General features: G+C 41.4%; 1 long non-coding RNA gene across 1 annotated transcript; it reads left to right on the forward strand.

Moving 5' to 3' along the window:
* The first annotated feature begins 6,166 nt into the window (after window positions 1–6,166).
* LOC108696794 lies at window positions 6,167–22,201 on the forward strand. Its single transcript, XR_005962608.1, has 6 exons — window positions 6,167–6,204; window positions 12,497–12,552; window positions 14,551–14,619; window positions 15,362–15,416; window positions 20,401–20,437; window positions 21,799–22,201. It is a non-coding gene; the product is annotated as an uncharacterized LOC108696794 (long non-coding RNA).
* The last annotated feature ends 1,521 nt before the right edge of the window (window positions 22,202–23,722 follow it).

The raw sequence follows: 23,722 nt of genomic DNA on the forward strand, positions 1-23,722 counted from the left end.
GAAATTTTTCAACAAATCTGGTCGAATAAAAATCGTTCGAACGATTTTAGCCATCGATCTAATGATTTTTATTCGATGTGTAAAGACTTAAATGCTGTAGAAGGTCCTCATAGGCTAACATAGCACTTCGGCATGTTTAATTTGGCGAAGTATTGAAGTCAAAGTTTTTTTTAAAGAGACAGTACTTCAATTATCGAATGGTTGAATATTCGAATGATTTTTACTTCAAATCGAAGTCGAAGTAAATTCGAAGTCGTAGTATTTTTTTACTTAGAAAATTCCCTCGAATTCACTTTGACCCTTAGTAAATCTGCCCCTAAAAGTCACCTGTAGGTCCTGTTGTTCGTTTTTTGCTGAGAGGTTTGTTTTTGTAATTGTTAGTTTAAGTTTCTAAACCTGACTGTTTTGCCAACCTGACTGTCCCATCTCAGCCGTCAGAGTTTCTAATGCTAATGGACTCCTGCTTCACAAATATGGCAGCGCACTCATACAGGAACATGGGGCATCAGACAGGTAATGTAAAAGCATTGAGCAAATACTTTGTGGCAAAGTTATAAGTTGCTTTCAAAGCCAATATTATGATAGATGTAAAAAAGAGTTTAATTTCTGGTGTCGGTATCTCTTTAGGGTGAGGCCACACTGGGCGTTTTGGAGAGATTTGGTCGCCGCAAAGACGAGGCGATTAGTCGCCAGGCGACCAAATCACCCCAAAACGCCCAGTGTGGCCTAACCCGGTCTCTAGAGAGAACTGAGGCTTGGCTAAAAGGGCAATTTACCTTCATTAGCAACACTGTTATAACACATAAAACATGACCCTAAAACTCTCAGAAATGTGTTCAAACTTGAATGGACATGATATTTAGGAGGTGTGGCCATAAACGTTTCATGGCATTGCTTTTTGTCCCTCTTTACATTTTTGAAATATTGGGACATAAGTCACTGGTCTAGTGGTACTTTTCTTACTGAATCGCTGCATCTGATACTGCATTCGTTGTGTTACAGTGAGAATGTATTTTCCAATATGGAACCTGTATATGCCACTAAATGCTCAGTTTATACCTAAATATCAGCAGGGAATAACCCTAACATTGTCGCTTTGGTGTAGATCTTCCTAAGCGTCGATCAGCACTCAGTATGCCATAAGCGCAGGGCAGCACAGTGCCCCCTATAGGTGTGTGTGATACCTTTACCTGGTAAAGTAGTTAAATAATCAATGTATTATTATTATTATTATTATTATTATTAACATGTATTTTTAGAGCACCAACATATTGCGCAGCCCTGTAAAATGAATGTGCTTATACAAAGAAATCACATAATTATAACATACAGAGTTACATACATAACAAACAGTACAGAAAAGTGAGGAAGGCCCTGTGCAAAAGAGCTTAAAATCTAAACAGAAAGGGAAGGATACATATATATATATATATATATATATATATATATATATATATATATATATATATATATATATTACTTCCATGGTTAAACAGCACCCTGGTGCTAATTATGGCTTCTATGGGGAGAGAGAGATTTAAAAAACTGTTGGAGCTCTGCAGATTTTCAGCACTGTGCACTTGAAACCCTGCTAAGGCGGAAACCTAAAACCCCCAGCAGGCTGCCCCTGTGACCGCTCCCTGGTCATTACAGAGCGAGAGCAAGGGATCATGGGGTATTTATAGAACAGCGACTGGGTGGAATGCAGGGCTGACAGCATACGCTGGGCTCCAGTTACAAGTGGGCAGCAGTTTTCTCCAAGACTCTTTTCTAAGGCACAAAGCTCAGATCAGCACATTTCTGTAAATGTTCCCGTCCTATAGTAATTATACATATATACATATATGTAACTGCAGCTATGGTTACAGCACATATACCCAATCACTATTTGTTGTCTATTTATCCATCCCATCTTTATATACATATATATATATATATATATATATATATATATATATATATATATATATATATATATATATATATATATATATATATATAAAAGATATATAGTTATAAATGTTGTACTTTGTAAGCATATACAAGCTATAGGCATTCTGCATATGAGTTTGGGGGCATTATAATTTATACCACAAATTACTATATAAATAGTAAAATAAAAAAGCCGCTTAAATGTCCCAGTTGGCTCTTTATACCCTCCTACCAACATTTTGTAGTGCTGGCATGTAAAAAGACTACATGTCCCATGCTGCACTGTAAAGTTTTTGCCCGCAGGAAGACAGTGGGGCTCATTTATCAACACTGGGCAAATTTGCCCAAGGGCAGTTACCTATGGAAACCAGTCAGTGATTAGCTTTTTAAAGCCAGCTGCAAGTATAACAATGAATGCAGCTATTTGATTGGCTGCTATTGGTTACTGCCCAAGTGCAAATTTGCCCAGTGTTGATAAATGACCCCCAGTGGGGTGATTTATAAAGACTGGGCACATTTGCACTTGGGCAACCAATCAGATGATTGCTTTTAGAGTTCAACCTGCAGCTGGCTGAAAAAAGCCTATCACTGATTGGTTTCTATGGGTTACTGCCCAGGTGCAAATTTGTAGCTTAAACTTTCAAATGGCTCACGTTGACACCAGTGTACTATAGTTCGTTTTTTCAAGCTTATGTCAAGAAAGACTACATTTCCCATGATGCACTGTGAAGTACCCCTTTACACAGGGTACAGCAGTGCCAGAACAGACAAACATTCCACAAAATACTCTTCTATCTGTTATATGCACTGAGCCCCAATTAGCATTGTTTAAAAGCATAGGATATTGATGGCTGTGTTGTGTGTTATATTCTGTATTTAGGTTAATTATACACAAGAGCCATCAATACCCAAAAAAATGTATATTAAAATACACAGTGCTTAGTGATGTCATCAGTTATAAATGGTGCTTAGTGATGTCATCAGTTATAAATGGTGCTTAGTGATGTCATCAGTTATAAATGGTGCTTAGTGATGTCAAACACTTTTTCCAGTTCAGTTGTTTTCAGACATTTTCAATTACTTTCCATTTTTTATTTTTTAAAAAGTTCAATATTTTATGTCCCTGTCTGTGGTGTTTCAGTTTGGCAGCTCAGTAATTCGGATGCAGATTCTGAGCTGTTACAATTTGCTCCATTAGTTGATACATTTCTCAGCAGCATCTGTAGAACATTAGCAACTATTGTATCAATTCAATTCAAATTAACAGCTGCCTTTAATGAAACTCAGGGATTCTGCTCAGCAGGGACAAAGATAGAAAAAAAAATGGATCAACTACGAATGTATCAATTTAGAACAGTTACAGAGTCAGCAACCCCCTTCCCAGAGCTGCTTTAGAAAAACATAAAGAGATGAAAAATGAAAGTTTAAACTTCAATATTAGAAAAACTGTCACAAATAAATAAGAGAAAGTAATTGGAAAAATGAATTGGCAAACTACCTGAAAACAACTGAACTGAAAAAAAAAACTGTTGGAAAGTGAACAATCCCTTTAAAATGTGAGAATATAAGAAGTCAACACAGAAATCTATGACCTGTGTGAAAGCACTTACCTTATATCCTTGCCCCACCATATTGTCATGGAAGTCCATGGTAACTTACCATACTTACCATACACACACACTAGTCTAACTCTCTGTATGTCTGGACCTTTTGATATTGGCAATAAACATGCAGCACTACCAGTGTCAGACTGGGTCGCTGGGAAAAAACCCAGTGGGTCCTAGCTTTCATGGGCCCCAATGAAGGGCCCATGGTGACCCAGCCAGCTCCACTGCCCAGTACGTAGCCTCTCTCCCACCCAAATCCAGTAGCAGCAAATTTTGGCGGAGGTAAGTGGCACTTGAGGTTGGTGAGGGGTTAGGTTCAATGCTGGGTGCCTGGAAGAGGGCCCTTCAGTCGCAGTCCCAGTAGGCCCCGGACAGGCCAGTCTGACCCTGAGCACAATAGTGGCCATACACAGGCAGATTTTGTCGCCACTCAGTGGACAATTTTTTTTGTAGTATCTTTTTCATATTAGCTGCAAGATCTACTACATATTAACCAATGTCCAGGGGCGTATTTACCATATAGGCATTGTCACTTTTGTAATGCACGTGTGGAGAAAGGGCACCGGACCAAAATACCGAACTGAAATACTGGACCTGCTGATGATTATCCTTTGTTATATTTCACAAAAGGCATGCACAGAGAGCAGGCCCGGATTTGTGGAAAGGCCACCTAGGCCCCGGCCTAGGGTTGCAGGATTTTCGGCATGCTGCTCAACCACAACCACATTGGTTCAAAAACACTGGGGATGCTCTGGAGATACAATCATTTTTAACAATCCCCGTTGCTCCAGTCCAGATAATGAAAATTTGCACGAATAAAGGGGAGGGGACAGGGGAGATGAACTGCAGTGGGCCTAGGGGCGCCCACTATGTAAATCCAGCCCTGACAGAGAGCATTGATTTAAAGATGGTTATCTGATTGTCCCATCCGCTGACCAATTTCATCGCTCCATGCTGAAAAATCTATTTATCGATAAGTAGATATTGGATTATGCTTAAAACACAATGAAGTATGCCATGTAGGGCCACCTTAAGTTGTGTGGCACATTGAGGGTAAGCAATATGACATCTTGATTTCTTTATGCTGTACAGTGCTCTGTACACAAGCAGCCCTATATAATATACACATTTTAAAAGAAAGCTGAACATTTATACAGTTCTCTGCTGTTAGCGTTGCAGGGCCCATTCTGCAAATCATCATTGTGTGAAAGTGGGCAAGCGTCTATAGGTATGAGGCAAGTATGACCAGGCAGAAGCCATTGGATGTTGCTGGGAGCTGTAGTTCCACAATATCAGAATGTTTTTACTGTATAAGGCTTTTTTTTAGTAAATATCAGAAATGTTAGTCAGTTAGTGCCCCATTGGGCTGCCTAATACTCTGGGGCCCACTAGCAGGGTCTGTTTCATCTACGTTTGCTATGATATTTATAAATAGATCATGTTATAGCAGTTCCAAGACACTATTAAGTATAAAGCTAAATGAGAATTAGGTTTAATATTCTCATTGCAATGATAAGCACAAGGAAAGGCAGATACGTCCTAATTATAGACTTCCAATTGAGGAATTTGTGGATTACTAGTGACTTGCCTTAGTGCTGCCCTCAGTGACCTTTTGCACAGTGTGGAACACAAATATGGTCATGAAGGGGGTATGTGCCATCATCTCTTTCTATATTAGCGGCTCAGTGGAGCTGGAAAAAAAAATGTTCCCTTGAAGTGATTGGCTGAGAGACGGCAAGTTCATGTTTTGCATCTGTTGCTATCAGTCACACCAGCCCTGGGTACTGCTCTACTTTTCATAAGACACTTCCATTCTTCAGTTTTGTCTTTCTGTGCTGACGTCCTCTTCACCTGCTCACATCCAGAGGCTTCTTTATTGGATTTGCTACGGGTTGCTGCCGACTGGACTTTTCCCATACAGGATTTGTCTCACTTCGCCTGGTGACAATATTGCTTTGCCTTGTGGTGGTTGTGGGAAGCCTGCGGGACCCAAAGGAACTTGAACCGGAGAGGAGATACAGAGTCTGACATTTCATTTGCTCCACAATGGCCTCACAGAGAGTGTGGCTCTTCTGCCTGCTGATTACTTTCATTTGCTCCTTCCAAGTAAACTTAATACCCAAAGTGCAGGCTGAGGCTGCGGACGATGATGATGATGATGACGATGTCAATGTCAAAGCTCCAGTAGATGACGACGATGATGATGATGATGATGATAAAGATGACGATGATGACGATGATGATGACGATGATGATGACGACGATGATGACGACGATGATGATGATGATGACGATGATGATGACAATGATGACGACGATGATGATGACGACGATGATAAAGATGATGATGACGACGACGATGATGATAAAGACGATGATGACGACGACGATGATGACGACGACGACGATGACGACGATGATGATGATGATGTAAAAAAGGATGACGACGATGATGATGATGACGATGATGATGATGACGACGATGACGACGATGACGACGATGACGACGATGACGACGATGACGACGATGATGATGACAAGAAAGATGATGATGACGACGACGATGACGACGATGATGATGACGACGACGACGATGATGATGACGATGATGATGACGATGATGATGATGATGATGATGATGATGATGATGATGATGATGATGAAGGTAAATAAACCTAAACTGTTTCATAGTGTATAAAGGAAGTAGGGAACAGCTCTTTCCATTATAAATATTTACACTAGTGGAAAAGTAGCATCATTATTTTTCTACCTTGTTAAAAAGAACATGTCAGTGAACTGGTTAGTGTAACCTAGCCCCGGCCCTATACAGTGCAGTAGATGACCTGGCTTTACTTAACGTGTGGCTGATGGCATGAACAAGAAACCCTAAAGATTTGCATTGAGCCTTTTGCACCTATGTCCTGTGTCCTCCCTGCTTTTCTTAATCTGTACGCAATACCAATGGGACATTGATAAGGACTGGACTGAAGTACTACTGGAATGAACTGGTTTTCCATTGGCACAAAGCTGGGAGACAACGACCGTTGCCTTAAGGATCGTATCCAAATATGTAAATATATAAGATTCTGGGCTATTTACATCTTTATGAATATCGCACAGAGTGAATCTGATACTGATCTGGCCAGATTAACCAATTCACCAGTAGACAGAGAATTTCCAAGTGCTGTCAAGTCTGAATTCACTCTCTGTCGCATCTGAATTGCTGCTTCCATTGCTGTTCTATACCAAGTGCGCCACCGCGTTCTGCCTTTAACCTTTTGTAATGGGCTTTTGCAACTCTTGGCCCCCCAGCTGTTTGTTGGAATACATCTCTTAGCATTCCTGCGCCAGGCAAGGACACAGGAGGGATGCTGGGAGTTGTAGTTCAAAACAGTTATAGGGGTTGCCTTGTAGCCTGTAACAGCATATTTCATGTTGCTATTAAAGACTGCTGGCTTTCAAGGTCTACAAATGGATAAAATCAGATGGGATTGCATTAGATAAATGATATAATTAAAATATGATGATTTTATTCATTTATTTTGCTTACAAAATGAAATTGTTCATGTAATTTAATCCTGGCAATGCTTATATACTGCTGCCAATGCTGCCAGCTTCATGCATCTTTCTGGTGTTAACATTATGTATGTTGGTCTTCAGCGGTATAACTGCCCCAAAGCAAAATGTTATAGAGAGCCACTGTGTCTTTAATTAGGTGCGGCTAACAAAATGTTCCGTGTGACAGGGCCTAAGCCTATGGCAAGAATAATTGTTTAAAAAAATACCAGCCCATACCCCACTTTGGGCCTCCTATATCCCTAGGCCCCTTCTGCAATTTCCATCTCTTTATATTGCTACACCCCTATTGTCTTTAACATGTTTCTCACTTTATTCAATGCAAATGTGTGGCATTTCTCTTAAAGGGTAACTGCAAGTAAGGTTTACATTTACAATATTTTCTTTGAATACAAATATGGACACAGGTTATCCTGTGCATAGAGTCTTACTGATCTGCAGATCTGTATTATTTTAAGAATAAAGCTGCCATGTTTACCAGGGTTACACAGAATTCTAAAACCTCATCAATAGCTTTGGGTGAAATGGTGCCCCCTGGTGGATTGTGAATAATAATTTATCAGCCTTAACTGTTATTAAAGAAAAACGTACAAGGTACATAAATAAATGATGATTATGACGATGAAGATATTGTGTTTTAAATGCCATTGCTGGTCAGTTTGGTTTCTCTTTAATGCAGCTCTATTCAGATTCTGTATGCTGTAAATATAGGGATGGACAAAGCATTCTTAATGGGTACAAATATGTGAATTTTAAGGCTCATGACACACGTGGCATATACTCTGTCAGTGGAGAAATGCCCAAATCTGACCATGCAACCTGTTGTTTCCATTAAAGCAAATAACAGGCTGCACAATCAGGTTTGGGAGATTCTCCACTGGCTGACAGGTCCCATAGTTGGGTCTGTGCACTCCTCCCCATGTGCCACGAGCCTAATGGCATGAGAAGTCAGAAGGTCTTGCTGTTAATGTTATGCCACACTTAACTTATCTCCAAATGAAGGCAAAAGCCAGAGAGTCTACAGATAAAACGAGACTCTGCTCTATTTATATAATCTTTCCTTGTACCAGTCTGAGCCTTTCTGCCTGTCTGTACCATAAATATCAGCTTTGCTTATCAAGCAACTGCTCTGTAACACTGATTCTGAAAGGTCAAAGCAACTTTTCCACTATCACCATTTTTTAAATGGTTATTTGGTCATTCGTACGCATAACTGCTATTCTGACTTTAGAAACAATGTAGCAGAAGCCGGCTGATTAGTAGAGCTGTGAAGAAGCAAGTAAAGTTTGGTGTTTGCTACTTTGTTGAAGAGCCAGAACCAGCAGTGCAGAAAGAGACACAACTAATGCTTTTCAGTGCAGTAACAATCACAAGAAAGCTGCTGTGAATGACATTTTCTAAATGTTATGATTGAGTTGACATCCCCTTTAAAAATGGAAAAGTGTGTTGACAGGTAATTAAATATTGGTTTTCTTGCAACTGTGACTTAGACACAAATAGGTGCCAGGAGTTTAGAACACACTGATGCTTCTTTGGTGATAAATGAGGGTTAACTCAGATGTCAAGTGTACCCTTGCACTTGTTCCTACAAGGTAACCTGAACACAACTGTTACAGCCATCGTCACTGACCATTTGAATAAATGCTTCACTGAGTAACCTGTTGTTCTGTGTGTAATTGTGTCTGTGAGTGGGACCAGCTGCAAGGGGCAGGGGAATGCATGGCACAATTCTTGTAGCATTGGCCTATGCATGGAATAAGGACACTTATTTAACTACCAGTTGAAGCGCTGACCAACAATCTTCAGTTTGTTTTGTATTGGAGTTTGGGGGTGCAACAGTCTTAACAGACTAATGATCAAGTATAGAGACATTTCTCAGTGTATTTTTACACTAACTCCTATGGGTGTGTATATACAAGCTGCTCTCTCCTTGGCTCGTCTAAGTGCAGATAGCAGGGTCCAGACTGTGCTGCTTTTGGGGGGTGCAAGTAGACCCTTTGAAGAGCAGGAGTTATTTGCTCTGCCAAAGTAAAGACACACCATCTCTTCTTGGAAGGGGCTGCAGCTGTGGAATCTTGTGTATTTTAAGACCAGATGGTGCTGGAGAAAAGGGCTGTAACAATGGGATGGAGTATACTAAGTAGGTAAGAAGTCACTGTCTTCAAAGGGCAGGTGCAAGCAGGGACAGTCCCTTGCGTTTTATTAGCAGAAAATGCGACCGTTTCGGGGTCAGGCCCCTTTATCAAGCATGGGCCAGGGAGTGCGAGAGGAGCTTCTATTTGAATGGAGTATACTAAGGCACAATGGTCAGGATTGTAACAGTGGACCAGTGTATAAAATAATGCAAAATGGTATCAGGGGAATGGGATGTAAAAGTGGAAAAGTGTGTATAGTAAGGCACTACTACACTGCACTAGTATAAGTGATATGCAAATCCCAGTCACATTACAGTACATTTGTACATATCAGAATACAGCAAAGCCTGGTGGGAAATGCATTATGGGTTATACTTTCTGGGGTCCCCCACAGTGGGTAATTTCCATAATTTGCAGTGGCGTAACTACTGGGGGAGCAGGAGGTGCAATTGTACCAGGGCCCGCTCCCCCTCGGGGCCCCGCTGGAGATCACGGCACAGCGCAAGGTAAGAAAATATAATTACGCCCCCAGCTCAGTCCAACCTGTTTTCTGAGGTAATTTGGTGCGTTTCAATGTTTTTTAATTTACTGAAATCCAGGCACAAATAAGGTTGTCACCTTCGGGGAAAAAATACCGGCCTTCCTCTATTGTTGTGGTTTTTCCCTATAAACAACATTGGCATCAAGCAACAGATGACAACCCTAGGCACAAATTACAGGGAGCTTGTGATTGGGCAGCTACTGCAGGTGACTGAATGACTCCTGAACAATCAGTCAACATGTCTGGGGTCACCCACCACAGGGACATGGTACCAGCAGCAGCTAGGGTTGCCACCTTTTCTGGAAAAAAATACCGGCCTATATTTTTGTGGTTTTTTCCCCATTAATAACATTGACATCAAGCTACATTTTTACCAGCCAGGTGGCAACCCTAGCAGCAGCCCTACAGTGTGTGCATAACTACAGGCAGGTCTGGACAGGAAGTACAGGCCCCAGACATGTCCCTGATTGCCTAGCACTATGCTCTCCCACAGCTGTAAACTTCCTGCTTCAAACAGGAAGTTCAGCTGTAAGGCTCATGGCACACAAGGTGTCTTTTCTGCTGACACTTTACATCTAGCAAACCTGGCCGTGCAACCAATATCTACCTCTCTCCACTGGTGTCAGTCAAGTAGACTCAATTAATGCCTGGTTTCTCAAACAGGTTCTGACACTTCTTTGCCAGCTGGAAAACACCACAAGAGAATGTACAAACGCCAATTCATTATATGTCATGCTATAAAATGATATAATATATATATCATTTAATATTTTATTATTTATACCAGGGACAGAGGCTTAACTAGAAGTACCACAGGCCCTGAGCTTCCTCTATAGATACTACATTCTGATATAGTATCACTTGTCCTGATCTTGGGTGCCAAGGTTTCTTTCATTACCCAGGACCCATCATCTTAGTTCTAGCTCTGTCCTGACAATATGGCGGCAGGTTGGGGACCTGCCTGTATACGACAGTGTTTTCCATGTGCTGATGGTACTATCTATCGACTGGACATGAAACAAGGTATTTTAGTGTGTGCTCATAAAGTGGACCTTGCCAGTTTTAAAATGGGGACTGGATGCACTCAGAGCTGCAGCTCAAGGAGAGAAATTACACCATCAAGGATTCTTCATAGGCACTCACAGAATCACACGAACAGGCATTGTAGAATAACTGTTGATCTTTATTCAGATACAAGTAGGATATATAATAGCCTTTCAATGGGCTGACTGTGGTATCCCTGCACAGACGCTGCTATCAACAGGACAATGGTACTATGCATACACTGATTGTGCTGATTTACTTACTAGGCAATCTATGTGCTATTGATGGGTTCACTGGGCCTTATACATGCACTGACTGCACTATAACAGAAGCTGAATGTGCTACTCATGCCCTGACTGTACTATCCATGGGTTGACTGTGCTATCTATGTGCTGGAAAAGCTATCTATGGATAGGACAGCCAGTGCTGACTGTGCTTTATGTGCGCCAAATGGGTTCTTTGTGTGCTAAATGTGTTATCCATGTGCTGCATGTGCCATCAATATACTGACTGACTGACTGACTGAATATGCTCTTAGTGTGCTTTGATATCCAAGTTGCAGATTGATAAAAGTACCTGATATTCAATTTTATCTTGGCCGCATAGCTGTATGGCGGCTCCTACAGATATTAAGAAATACAAATGTACAGCTAAGCCAACATGTGCAGAATAACAGATTTCTACATTTTTTAATAATGTAGTGAACATGGCCCCCCAGCAATAAACAGTATAGATTTTCCCTTTAGTGGCATATATCAGCATCTCTCACACTCACAGTGAGGAAATACAAGCCTTCAGCTCAGCAGTTGCTTCCATCCGTCACCCTTCCAGTACAGTTGGTGTCATCCATACATAGCCAGGGATACTTAGCTGCTATGTGTGCCACCCATGTGTATGTACTGTCTGCAGATATGAATTCACCTCACATTTCCCACCCAATTTTGATTTTAGGCCAGTCCAACATCTATTTGGGACCAGTGGGAACCTATGAGTTAAGAAGGGGATCATTTAGCCCTTTACAGTTCTGCTGGCAGGACTTATGAATATTAGGATTCTGCAAACTTTTGCTTGTGCCACATTTAACAGAAAATAACTAAAGCACTTATTACACCTAACAAATCCCCATGTATTAAATATTAAAAAGAGAACATATACCCTATACGTAGCATTTACTGTAGGGAGTTCATAAGAAACATTTCACTTTTTTACTGCTGGGGTCTCATCAGAGCTATTACAGTCCATTGGATTTCTGTCTGGTTAATGCACAGGGTCCCAGATTCCCATAGGGACCATTTTCCTTTATAAATAATAATTTACTGGTTAGCCATTTAACAACCTGTAGGTGCCACAAATAAAATATAAGTCCACTTTATCCTCCATCCAACAGGAGAAATATCCCACAAAATAAGTCACTGAATGCAGGGATTGGCAATCTATAAAGGGGAAGGAGTGTGTACAAATGTACAGGAGTTTTTATATTGTGCCCAATGTAAAATACTGTAAATGCCAGACACCGGAGGACCCATGCACCAACAGCTCACAATCTAGGGGGGGTAGGTCTAAGATGTGGCCATTTGATGAACAGGTGAGTGGAAAACATTCAGCTGTTGTAAGAATTCAGGGGTTACGAGTCACTGTGTTTCCATTTTTTGTTTCTCTAGATGATGATGAAGAGTACAAAGAGGGCTCCCTCTGCAAATACTGTTCCTTCTGCAAGGTATAGTTTCCATTTGCAGCCATGGTTATGTCAGTGCTGGACGTAACACATTCAGCTCCTACTATTTCTCCTCATAAGCTTTCCCCAGTGGAATGATATCCTCAGAGAATTCTGCTGTGTATTTGCTTCTTCCTTCTAATGTTCCTCCTATTAAGCAGCACTCAAGCATTCTGGGCATTGTGCACCTAAAGAATCTAGCAGAGAAACAGAAATACAGCAGGGGGCACATAGTAACAGCAATTCAATAGAGGGGGATTATCCTTCCCCACACATAATTTCATCCTGAAGAACAGGATATGTGTTTAGGGAGTCACAGTAGGTACAGCAGAGCAAGATGGCAACAGCAGGGCATGATGGTAGGGTTGTCACCTTATCAGGAAAAATGCCATCCTTTCTATATTTTAACCTTCTTCCCTATAGATAACATTGGTGTCACATTTCTTACTGGTCAGGTGGCAACCCTAGAAGATGATAAGATTCTGAATACAGAATCTGAATATTGCAGAATCTGTGGTCCCTCAACTTGGTGATGAAATCCAATTCCCAGCACCCAGCAATAATCAAAGTATTTTAGGGGTTGTAGTCCAATAATAGTTGAAGGGCCATTAATTGGACAGTCCTACTTTATGCAAAAATAACAGGGCCCTGCAAAATCTGTTTTCCCCAGGCCATACCACATAAGAATAATTATGTAATAATGTTGTATTTACGGATTTACTTCAGGGACAGATGCTCTTTGTCATTATAGATGTTGTTCATCTAGATCTCCAACTTTGCTAGGCAATTGATTTCCTCAACATCAGGTCTGTTAAAACAAAGCTGCCACTAGGAGGTCCCAACAGGGGCAACTGCCTGGCTCTTTACACATTGGGTCCCCACAGAGCAGCTATAGGTAGTGGGTATATTAGAACAAGATAACAACACTGGGGCAAAATGGCAGAAGTAGAACAAGATAGCAATAGTTTGGCAAGATGTCAACAATGGGTCAAGAAGGCAACAGCACAGTTGTGTAGCACCTAAAACCAACACTGACAGTGCTGGTTGGGTTTTAAGTCCCAAAACATCTGGGGACATGGGACAGGCCTTTTTTATATAAATTGATGGATGACAAAGTCAACCGTTTCAGGTGACTTCATTCCTCACTGGGTCCACCTATAACAAGATTATATATCAACTCCTTCTGTTCAAGAGTCAAGAGAGTCAAGAGTGAGTTTATTGTCATTTCATCCATATATATACGTTTGTACAGTATACAGTGAAACGATACAATGTTCCTCTAGGACCATGGTGCTACACACAACATAGATGTACCGGACAACAGACAAAAAGTGCAAGTGCAAAAATATGTAACTCCTGCAAGAGAGGTCAGCACAGTGCAGGGACAGGACAATACAGTGCACACTCAGCAAATGTAACATGTTAAGTAAATAATGCTAAACGTCAGACATGATGGGTGTATCATTGTGACATGACAGTAGCAAGAACATGATAAAGATCATGACAAAGTACAGATGTGCTCATAGGGAACAACTGTATCCAATGGCTATTCATCCATACAATGGCGTACAGTGGCTGTGTAACGTGTGGTATATAGTAAGGTCAGATGGAGTGTGTGTGTGAGAGGGATCTGTCTGGTCCCTGAGTATTCAGGAGCCTTATGGCTTGGGGGAAGAAACTGTTACACAGTCTGGTAGTGAGGGCCCTAAAGCTTCGGTACCTTTTTCCAGATGGCAGGAGTGTGAACAGTGAGTGTGAGGGGTGTGTTGGATCAGCCACAATGCTGGTGGCTTTACGGATGCAGCGAGTGTTGTAAATGTCCGTGATGGAAAGAAGAGAGACACCTATGATCTTCTCTGCTGTTGCGCCCACGGCTCTCCAAAACTAAATATGACCCCTTCAACTGCTTTGTAATCTCACATGCCTTCCACAGTCAGTGAGGCTGCATTTTATATCCTACTATACCTATCCTACATCATTTTCTTTATTTCCCCCACCCAGCACTGCGATGAGTGTGACAAATGCCCCTGTGAGGAGAAGGATAAGAGCGAACACTGCAAGAACTGCGAGGTGAGTGATACACAGAACCCTGCAGCCCATATTAAAGTCCTCTGTCTGGTTTTCAGCTTGCCAGGCAGAAGCCAAAATGTTCTTCAAAAATATACATGGGAAATGCTCTTGACTCTCACTGTGACCACAGGTCATGCAGTTACTCATTGGAAATGCTGCCTGACAAATGTTTGATTTTTGCTTTACCCACATGTCTGACATGGCTGGGTCAGAGCAATGCATAATTGCTTTTAAATGAATGACTAATTAGCCATGTGTAATATGTGCAGTTCAAGGGGTCAGGTAGTGTCTTTATTTATTACACAACTACACTGGTACATAGCTACAGTAGGTTTATATGCATTCACCTTAGAAGTTCACCTGCACAAACATGCCGCTTTTAGTAGTGCACATCTCAGCGTAACATATACCAGACTGTCCGCCCAGTCTATTTATGGTCTCTGTAATGTACTTCAGGGGCGTAACTACAGAGGAAGCAGACCCTGCGGCTGCAGGGGGGCCCAGGAGGTATAGGGGCCCCATGAGGCCCTAATTAATGAGCAATTTCAATATATATTGGTAAAAAAGGGCAACATGTGGTTATGTTGGGGGCCATAAAATGAATTTGCTGTGGGGCCCAGTAACATCTAGTTATGCCACTGATGTACTTACAGCCTAATGTTTTTGTTTCAGTTGCCATGAGCACCACCTATCCAGTTCCCAACAAGAATAAATTGATTTTTTTTGTCTTTTCTCTTTGCAGTACTGCAAGTTCTGTTATGTTTGCCCAGTCATATGCGAGACAGCCTGCAAACCAGGTGAGTACCAGCTGATACATACGCTAGAGAACTGCCATGTGCCATAGTCCTTAAGGCTAACGCATTTGAGCATGGCCAGGTCTGGACTGAGAATCAAAATATGCCCTGGCATTTCAGGTACACCAAAGGCCCAACCAGCCTCCCACCAGCCCAATAAATTGTAACTTTCTATGGCATCTTAAAGCAACCCTTCTGGCATTTGCCAGAACCCACAGATTGCCAGTCCAAGGCTGAGCACAACAGTGTTGAACTTATACTCATCCTCAAGCATTTATTTGAATGGGAGACTGGAAAATAAATATTACGTTTAGTAATAAAAAGTAGCAATAACAATAAATTTGTAGCCTTACAGAGCATTTGTTTTTACATGGATTCTGCATCCTTCTGCATCTCATATTGATTTGTTGAACAATCAGCCTTTATCTGATATCAGGTTTTGTGTCATTGTTTCTCTGTGGTTTGCAAAAATAAGGAAATGGCAAGCTGATCTTTTGTAATGTTGCCTATGTTTATTAATAAACAACTTACAGCAAAAAAAAAAAACTGTAGACAAAAACAAAATGACCCAGATTACAATACATTTCTCTTTTATGAAATGATACTACATATGGGTCAGTAAAACAGAAATTTCCTAAATACACCTTACTAGACAAGTCTAAGAGAATTTAGAAAATAGATAAATATAACCCTACAGTCTATACTATGATGCATTTGCACCCTCTAGTGGCTTTGTAGTGTTATAACACAGAGAAACAGAACAGACATGCCAATTGGTAAAATAATAAAACACAAAAAGGTCAATAACAACTCACAGCAGGGCAGGGTGCAAAGTGCAAAACATTCACAGCTGAATTTTTTTGTAGCATGGCCTTGCTGAATAGAGAGTAAGCACCTGTGCCTCCATGAAGAATACAGTGCTGCTTTGTGTTTTTTTTTTTTTAGACTGGAAACAGCTGCATTTTCACACTTTGTGGTTATGTAATAAAATGCACAAAATGCCTCCAGTCTATTAACCTATAGAATCCAATCAGGTGTTTGTTTTCACGCAGCTGACCAGTAAATACAACCCACTGGTTGGTTACTAGGAGTTACTAGACCAGGCTTACATTACACTAATACAAAGTTTGCATGTGATCTTGTAACCCATGAGTGTCATTTCTATATATAGAGCCAGCAAGTTATTCAGAGCTGAAAAGCAAAGATCTGATTGGTTGCTCTCAGTTACCCAACTCAGAAACTTTGGTCCTTGACTTAGTATTAAACGCTATGGAGGTTAAGTAATAAAAGGCACAAGGTTTGCTACAGATCCCCAATGGTCACCAATTATGGCCACCAATGGCCATAATTGGAACACAGCCATCAGAACAGGGCCATCATTGTGGCATAGCCAGCAGAATAGGGTCATAATTGGGCACAGTCAGCAGAACATGGCCATAATTGGGGCACAGCCAGCAGAATAGGGCCATATTTGGAGCACAGCCAGCAGGATAGGGCCATAATTGGGGCATAGCCAGCAGAATAAAGGCATAATTTGGGAATAGCCAGCAGAATAGGGCCATAATTGGAGCACAGCCAGCAGGATAGGGCCATAATTGGGCACAGCCAGCAGAATAGGGCCATAATTGGGGCACAGCCAGCTGAATAGGGCCATAAATGGGGCATAGCCTGCAGCATAGGGTCATAATTGGGCACAGCAAGCAGAACATATCAATAATTGGGGCACAGTCAGCAGAATAGGGCCATAATTGGGGCATAGCCAGCAGAATAGGGTCATAATTGGGCACAGCCAGCAGAACATGGCCATAATTGGGGGACAGCCAGCAGAATAGGGCCATAATTGGGACACAATCAGCAGAACAGGGCCATAATGGGGGCATAGCCAGTAGAATAGCGCCATAATTGGGGCACAATCAGCAGAACTGGGGGGACCCTTTTGTGGGGGACCCTTTTGAATGTCTGTTTCTTTTTTTCCCTGCTTATATATATATATATATATATATATATATATATATATATATATATATATATATATATATATATATATATATATCTTAACTCTTGGTGATAGGTTTGTATATTGTCCGTCTCTATAACTGGTACAGATTCCAGCACACAGCTTGCCCTCATGCTACTACGCAGATTATACGTGGCACTGGCAAGTCTTTGCCTCTTCAAATGAAAATCTGCTTCTGGATAAAGAGATTGTAATGCTGGTGTGAGATAAACAGGGAAATAATGATTAACCTTTGTCGCTTGATGCTCACTGTTGTGAACTGGCACCATTAACATTCATAGCACACACAGGAACTCACACAAAACAAGGCCTTTAATTTCCCACTGACAAACAGCTTGCTATTTAATGGGAGCCAATTGAATTGCTCCTCTTTTATTAAGTGATTTACCAGCTGCAAAACAGGACAAGTCGTATGGCGAATAAATCCACTTATAGCAGTTGGCAATTTCCCCTTATATCTGTAATTTATTGGCCTTGAGTGGAAATGATTGTTGCCCATTGGAGTGGGGGCTTCTTAGAAGATGCTTTTCTTTCCCACATAATAAGAGATTTTTCGGTTGAAATTGTTTATTTTGCAACAGCAATACAAACAGATACAAAGCCAGAAAAGGTTCTGTCTATTTCTTGAAATTGATTATTTATTAGGACTTAACTTAGTTACCCAACTGTACACCCATCAGGTTCTGCACTTTAGTCTAGGTAAAACATGCATAAAGCTGGCCATAGACGCAAAGATCCGATCATATGAATCCTCGAACGATCGGACTTCCCCATCCACAGACCTGCCATTAACCATTCCGATCAAATAAAGTAGTAAAAGAACAGATCAGCTGATGTTCTGCACCTGACACCAATCATACGAAAGTTATGTCCGACAAAAGCTGGTGACAGTCTCCCACTGAAAATCGTACGATCGGCAATACATGCAGAGATATTACCCGCAGCCGACAGAAACCTTTTAACCTGTCCTGTCGACCAAACGACCGATCTCCGCCGGACGAAAAATGTCGGGACTCTCCACACACGGTTAAAAAATGGTACGAATCCTCCATTCGTATGATCAGATCTTTGCGTCTATGGCCAGCTTAACTGCCAGCTGATCCTGAGGAAGTCGCAAACAGGTTGTGGATAAAGGTGTTATTGGCGATACTAGGGTGTGGGTTTGAGTGGGTAAAAATGCAGCTCATTGCAGTCAGGGGTGTGGGTCTCATACCTGCCGACTTTTCACAGGACAGTCCAGATTTTGGCAGCTCAGCCCACAGTCCTAGATCTTTATTAAAATGTTCCGTTTCTCTTTGATCTCCTGTACTAAAAGCCAGAAAAAGATATGTTTCTGAAACTTAATTAAATAAGAGGCTTTTGGCAGAGAGGCCAGGATGCTCAGCACCTGCACTTAGATATAATTGTAACTAATAACATAAACAGGTCTCTTGGGAGAACTGAGACTCTCAGGGCAATTTCACCTTTTTTCACCTTTTTTTTTGTAATAACACCCAAAACATGTCTCTAACACCCCCAGAAATGTGTCCAAACTTTCCATAATCTGCCAAATTTTGTAAAATGGACATGGAATTTAAGGAGGCGTGCCCACAAATGGGCGTAGTCAAACCATTTTCTACACTACATGTGTCCAGTGTTGGAAAGGTATGGGTCAGTGAGTCAGGGGTGTGTCTGGTGCAGGTTGTGGGTCAGTGAGTCAGGGGTGTGTCTGGTGCAGGTTGTGGGTCAGTGAGTCAGGTGTGTATATCTGGGTGCAGGTTGTGGGTCAGTGAGTCAGGGGTGTGTGTGTGTGGTGCAGGTTGTGGGTCAGTGAGTCAGGGGTGTGTCTGGTGCAGGTTGTGGGTCAGTGAGTCAGGGGTGTGTGTCTGGTGCAGGTTGTGGGACAGTGAGTCAGGGGTGTGTGTCTGGTGCAGGTTGTGGGTCAGTGAGTCAGGGGTTTGTGTCTGGTGCAGGTTGTGGGTCAGTGAGTCAGGGGTGTGTCTGGTGCAGGTTGTGGATCAGTGAGTCAGGGGTGTGTGTGTGGTGCAGGTTGTGGGTCAGTGAGTCAGGGGTGTGTCTGGTGCAGGTTGTGGGTCAGTGAGTCAGGGGTGTGTGTGTGGTGCAGGTTGTGGGTCAGTGAGTCAGGGGTGTGTCTGGTGCAGGTTGTGGGTCAGTGAGTCAGGGGTGTGTGTCTGGTGCAGGTTGTGGGTCAGTGAGTCAGGGGTGTATATCTGGGTGCAGGTTGTGGGTCAGTGAGTCAGGTGTGTATATCTGGGTGCAGGTTGTGGGTCAGTGAGTCAGGGGTGTGTGTGTGGTGCAGGTTGTGGGTCAGTGAGTCAGGGGTGTGTCTGGTGCAGGTTGTGGGTCAGTGAGTCAGGGGTGTGTGTCTGGTGCAGGTTGTGGGTCAGTGAGTCAGGTGTGTGTGTGTGGTGCAGGTTGTGGGTCAGTGAGTCAGGGGTGTATCTGGTGCAGGTTGTGGGTCAGTGAGTCAGGGGTGTGTCTGGTGCAGGTTGTGGATCAGTGAGTCAGGGGTGTGTGTCTGGTGCAGGTTGTGGGTCAGTGAGTCAGGGGTGTGAGTCTGGGTGCAGGTTGTGGGTCAGTGAGTCAGGGGTGTGAGTCTGGGTGCAGGTTGTGGGTCAGTGAGTCAGGGGTGTGAGTCTGGGTGCAGGTCTCTAATCTAAGGTCAGTGGCACACTGAGGGAGAAAGGGCAGATCCACAGATTTCCTTTTTCATGTTCTCGGCATGAAAACATTATATGGAAATGTGTATTTTTGTGTCAAAACCATTGGATCAGCCTTTTCTCAGCCTGCCTTACACAGGTCTAGTGTGCCAGTAGCCTAATGCTTCTCCTACCTGCCAATAGAGGGTCCATATATGTCAGTAGGAATAGGGTCCAGTCATGCCAGCAGGCAGCCCAATGCCACGGCTCCAAGTGTTTTGACCCATGTCCAGAAAACTCATCTGATGACCCCCCTTTTTCCTTCTTCCAGGGAGCTACGTAGATGAACTGTCAGGATCTCTGTATCAGTAAGTTCCTTTCAATTCTCATTTATTATCAGTGCAATGGGGAATTTATAAAAATGTGGCAACACAACATTCCAGCAGCCAGTGAGATGAATTCACCTGAATTGGTAAAAAGCAGTTAGAGTGTCGGGTGTCCAGGGGAACTCAGATTTACTGCCCGCTCATGTCATCAAATTTCATGTTCTGTAAAATGACAGGTTTTTTTTCATATATGGAGGTAAATGGGTCAGTACACTGAAACCCACAGACCCTGTCAGGCACTCTAAGTGGCAAGCACCCAAGTAGCCAGGGCAATAAAGCTTTTCAACTATCACAGGAGAAGTGCAGGTTTATGGTGTATTCCCCTCTCTCTGGTACTTCACCTTCCGTGGGTCACTTCACTCTCAGCCCTGTTAACTGATAACAAAACCACATTTGCTGAGGGCAATAACACTCTGGGCTATAGATCTGTCACTTTCCTGGCCATAAATTACTGGCACAGAATAATTGCTCTTTTAAGTAGGCCATTAGCATGGAACCAGTCAGTAAGCAGCAAATCTATCATCGATCTATCTATCTATCTATCTATCTATCTATCTATCTATCTATCTATCTATCTATCTATCATCTATCTATCTATCTATCTATCTGTCTATCTATCTATCTATCTACTCGTATATCTATCAATATAATATAAATCATATATTATTATATTATTGTTCTTTCTTTCTTTTTCTGTCTATTCTCACTTATCTATCAATATGTTATCTATTTATCTATGTACTTGTCTATCTATCAATATAATATTAATATTTATCTGTTTGTCTATTATCTTTATTTCTCTCTATCAATCAATCAATCTATCAAACAATATATATATATACACTTCCCCAAAATCCCAGCACTCACGATAAATGATCCTCACATTGCCTGGGTGCATCTGTTATATATATATATATATATCTGTTATATATATATATATATATATATATATATATATATAGTATTAGGATGTATTCTCAACTTCACCCAGTTGCACGGTTAAAGTATCACATATGCACTCTTTGGTTCATTTGAGAGTGCATATATATATATATATATATATATATATCAGTCTATCTATCTATCTATCTATCTATCTATCTATCTATCATCTATCTATCTATCTATCTATCTATCATCTATCTATCTATCTATCTATCTATCTATCTATCTATCTATCTATCTATCAATCAGTCTATCATCTATCAAACAATATATATATGTCTATCTGTCTGTCTGTCTATCTATTTATCTATCTGTCTATCTATTAAACATATTGACATATACACTTACAGAAATTTCTCCCTTAATTTGTATTGAGAAGTATCTGTTTCTCCCCCCAGGTCTGTCGCCCAGATATTTGAATAAATGTGCCCTGGAACAGACCGCCAGGCACCAAATGTAATTTATATGAGTACTTTGGATAAGCAGACTCTGATATTTCTCACATTTAAAAGACAAACGTCAAACATGGACTGACCACCTGATGGACCTAAACCTCTTTCTTTCCTCTTTGAGGCAATCCTGTCAAGTCAAGGTTTGATGGGCGGGTGGTGGCACCTACTGGCATTTGAGGGGGTTCTAGTTTTCTCTACCCAACTCCACAATCAAATGAACACTTAATATTGTACTTTGCTAATTGTCAGCCAGATTGTCACCTAACACCACCTAATTCATTCTGTTCTTTCTAGCATCTTCTACCTCCTAGGTAAATAAAGATCTCCTGATCACTCACCAAAACATAAAGTGAGGTTTCCAGCATCCTTGCTAACAGCTTTGATATAGGTCGCTTGGTTTGAGATGCGAAGATTTCACCTTAGTAGGTGCTGCTTGCCTTGGGGAACCTCTGCAAATTATGCAGCATATTATGATATTTAAAGGGATACTGTCATGGGGAAAAAAATGAAAATGGATCAGTTAGTGCTGCTCCAGCAGAATTCTGCACTGAAATCTGTTTCTCAAAAAAGTAAACTGATTTTTTTATATTTAGTGTTGAAATCTGACATGGGGCTAGACATATTGTCAATTTCCCAGCTGCCCCCAGTCATGTGACTTGTGCTCTTATAAACTTCAGTCACTCTTTACTGCTGTACTGCAAGTTGGAGTGATATCACCCCCTCCCTGTCCTCCCCAGCAGCCTAACAAAAGAACAATGGGAAGGTAACCAGATAACAGCTCCTTAAAACAAGATAACAGCTGCCTGGTAGATCTAAGAACATCACTCAATAGTAAAATCCAGGTCCTACTTTGACACATTCAGTTACATTGATTAGGAGAAACAACAGCCTGCCAGAAAGCAGGTCCATCCTAAAGTGCTGGCTCTTTCTGAAATCACATGACCAGGCAAAATGACCTGAGATGCACCTACACACCAATATTACAACTAAAAAAAAAACTTGTTGGTTCAGGAATGAAATTGTATATTGTAGAGTGAATTATTTGCAATATAAACAGTGTCATTTAGAAATAAAAACGACACTATAAAAATCATGACAGAATCCCTTTAAAGGAGACCAGAATGTGCCAGAAAACACAATATGCATTCTCGTCCATCATCTAGATCCATTAACTATGTTGGTGTCAACACCTTGAGTTGTCAGACCAGCCAATAAAAAGAAGCTGAAATGGGACCTTTTCTCCGTCTCCAGTACTGAGACACTTAGTAAGTAAGCAAGCGCTCACCAGGAGAAGTGAGTGACCCGTGGTCAATCCAGTCAGCAAATGTTTCAATCTTTTCCTACACAAAGGAATTTGTCATTTAATCTGCATACTGAAGGATTTATTTATTTATTTTTTGTCAGATGTTAAAAGTCTTTAAGAATTCAATAATAAATGTGATTGTGGTCTCCTTAGTTTCATGTCTTTTCTGCGCATCCACAACTGGTCAATAGAAGTTTCTAACTGAAAACAAGCAAGTCTGACTTTTAGCATTTTGGGTGGATTTCATCTTACAAAAGAAGAGTGAGAAGTACAATATGGCTGTATGTTCTGAGGCTTTCTCCATAGACAGCAACAGCATCTTCTCTTTGTGACCTCCAGCTGAAGTTACATAGTTACATAGTTACATAGTTAAATTGGGGTGAAAAAAGACAAAGTCCATCAAGTTCAACCCCTCCAAATGAAAACCCAGCATCCATACACACACCCCTCCCTACTTTTAATCAAATTCTATTTACCCATACCTATACTAACTATAGAGTTTAGTATCACAATAGCCTTTGATATTATGTCTGTCCAAGAAATCATCCAAGCCATTCTTATAGTCAT

This window comes from Xenopus laevis, chromosome 7L, assembly GCF_017654675.1.
Source record: "Xenopus laevis strain J_2021 chromosome 7L, Xenopus_laevis_v10.1, whole genome shotgun sequence".
Classification (NCBI taxonomy): domain Eukaryota; kingdom Metazoa; phylum Chordata; class Amphibia; order Anura; family Pipidae; genus Xenopus; species Xenopus laevis.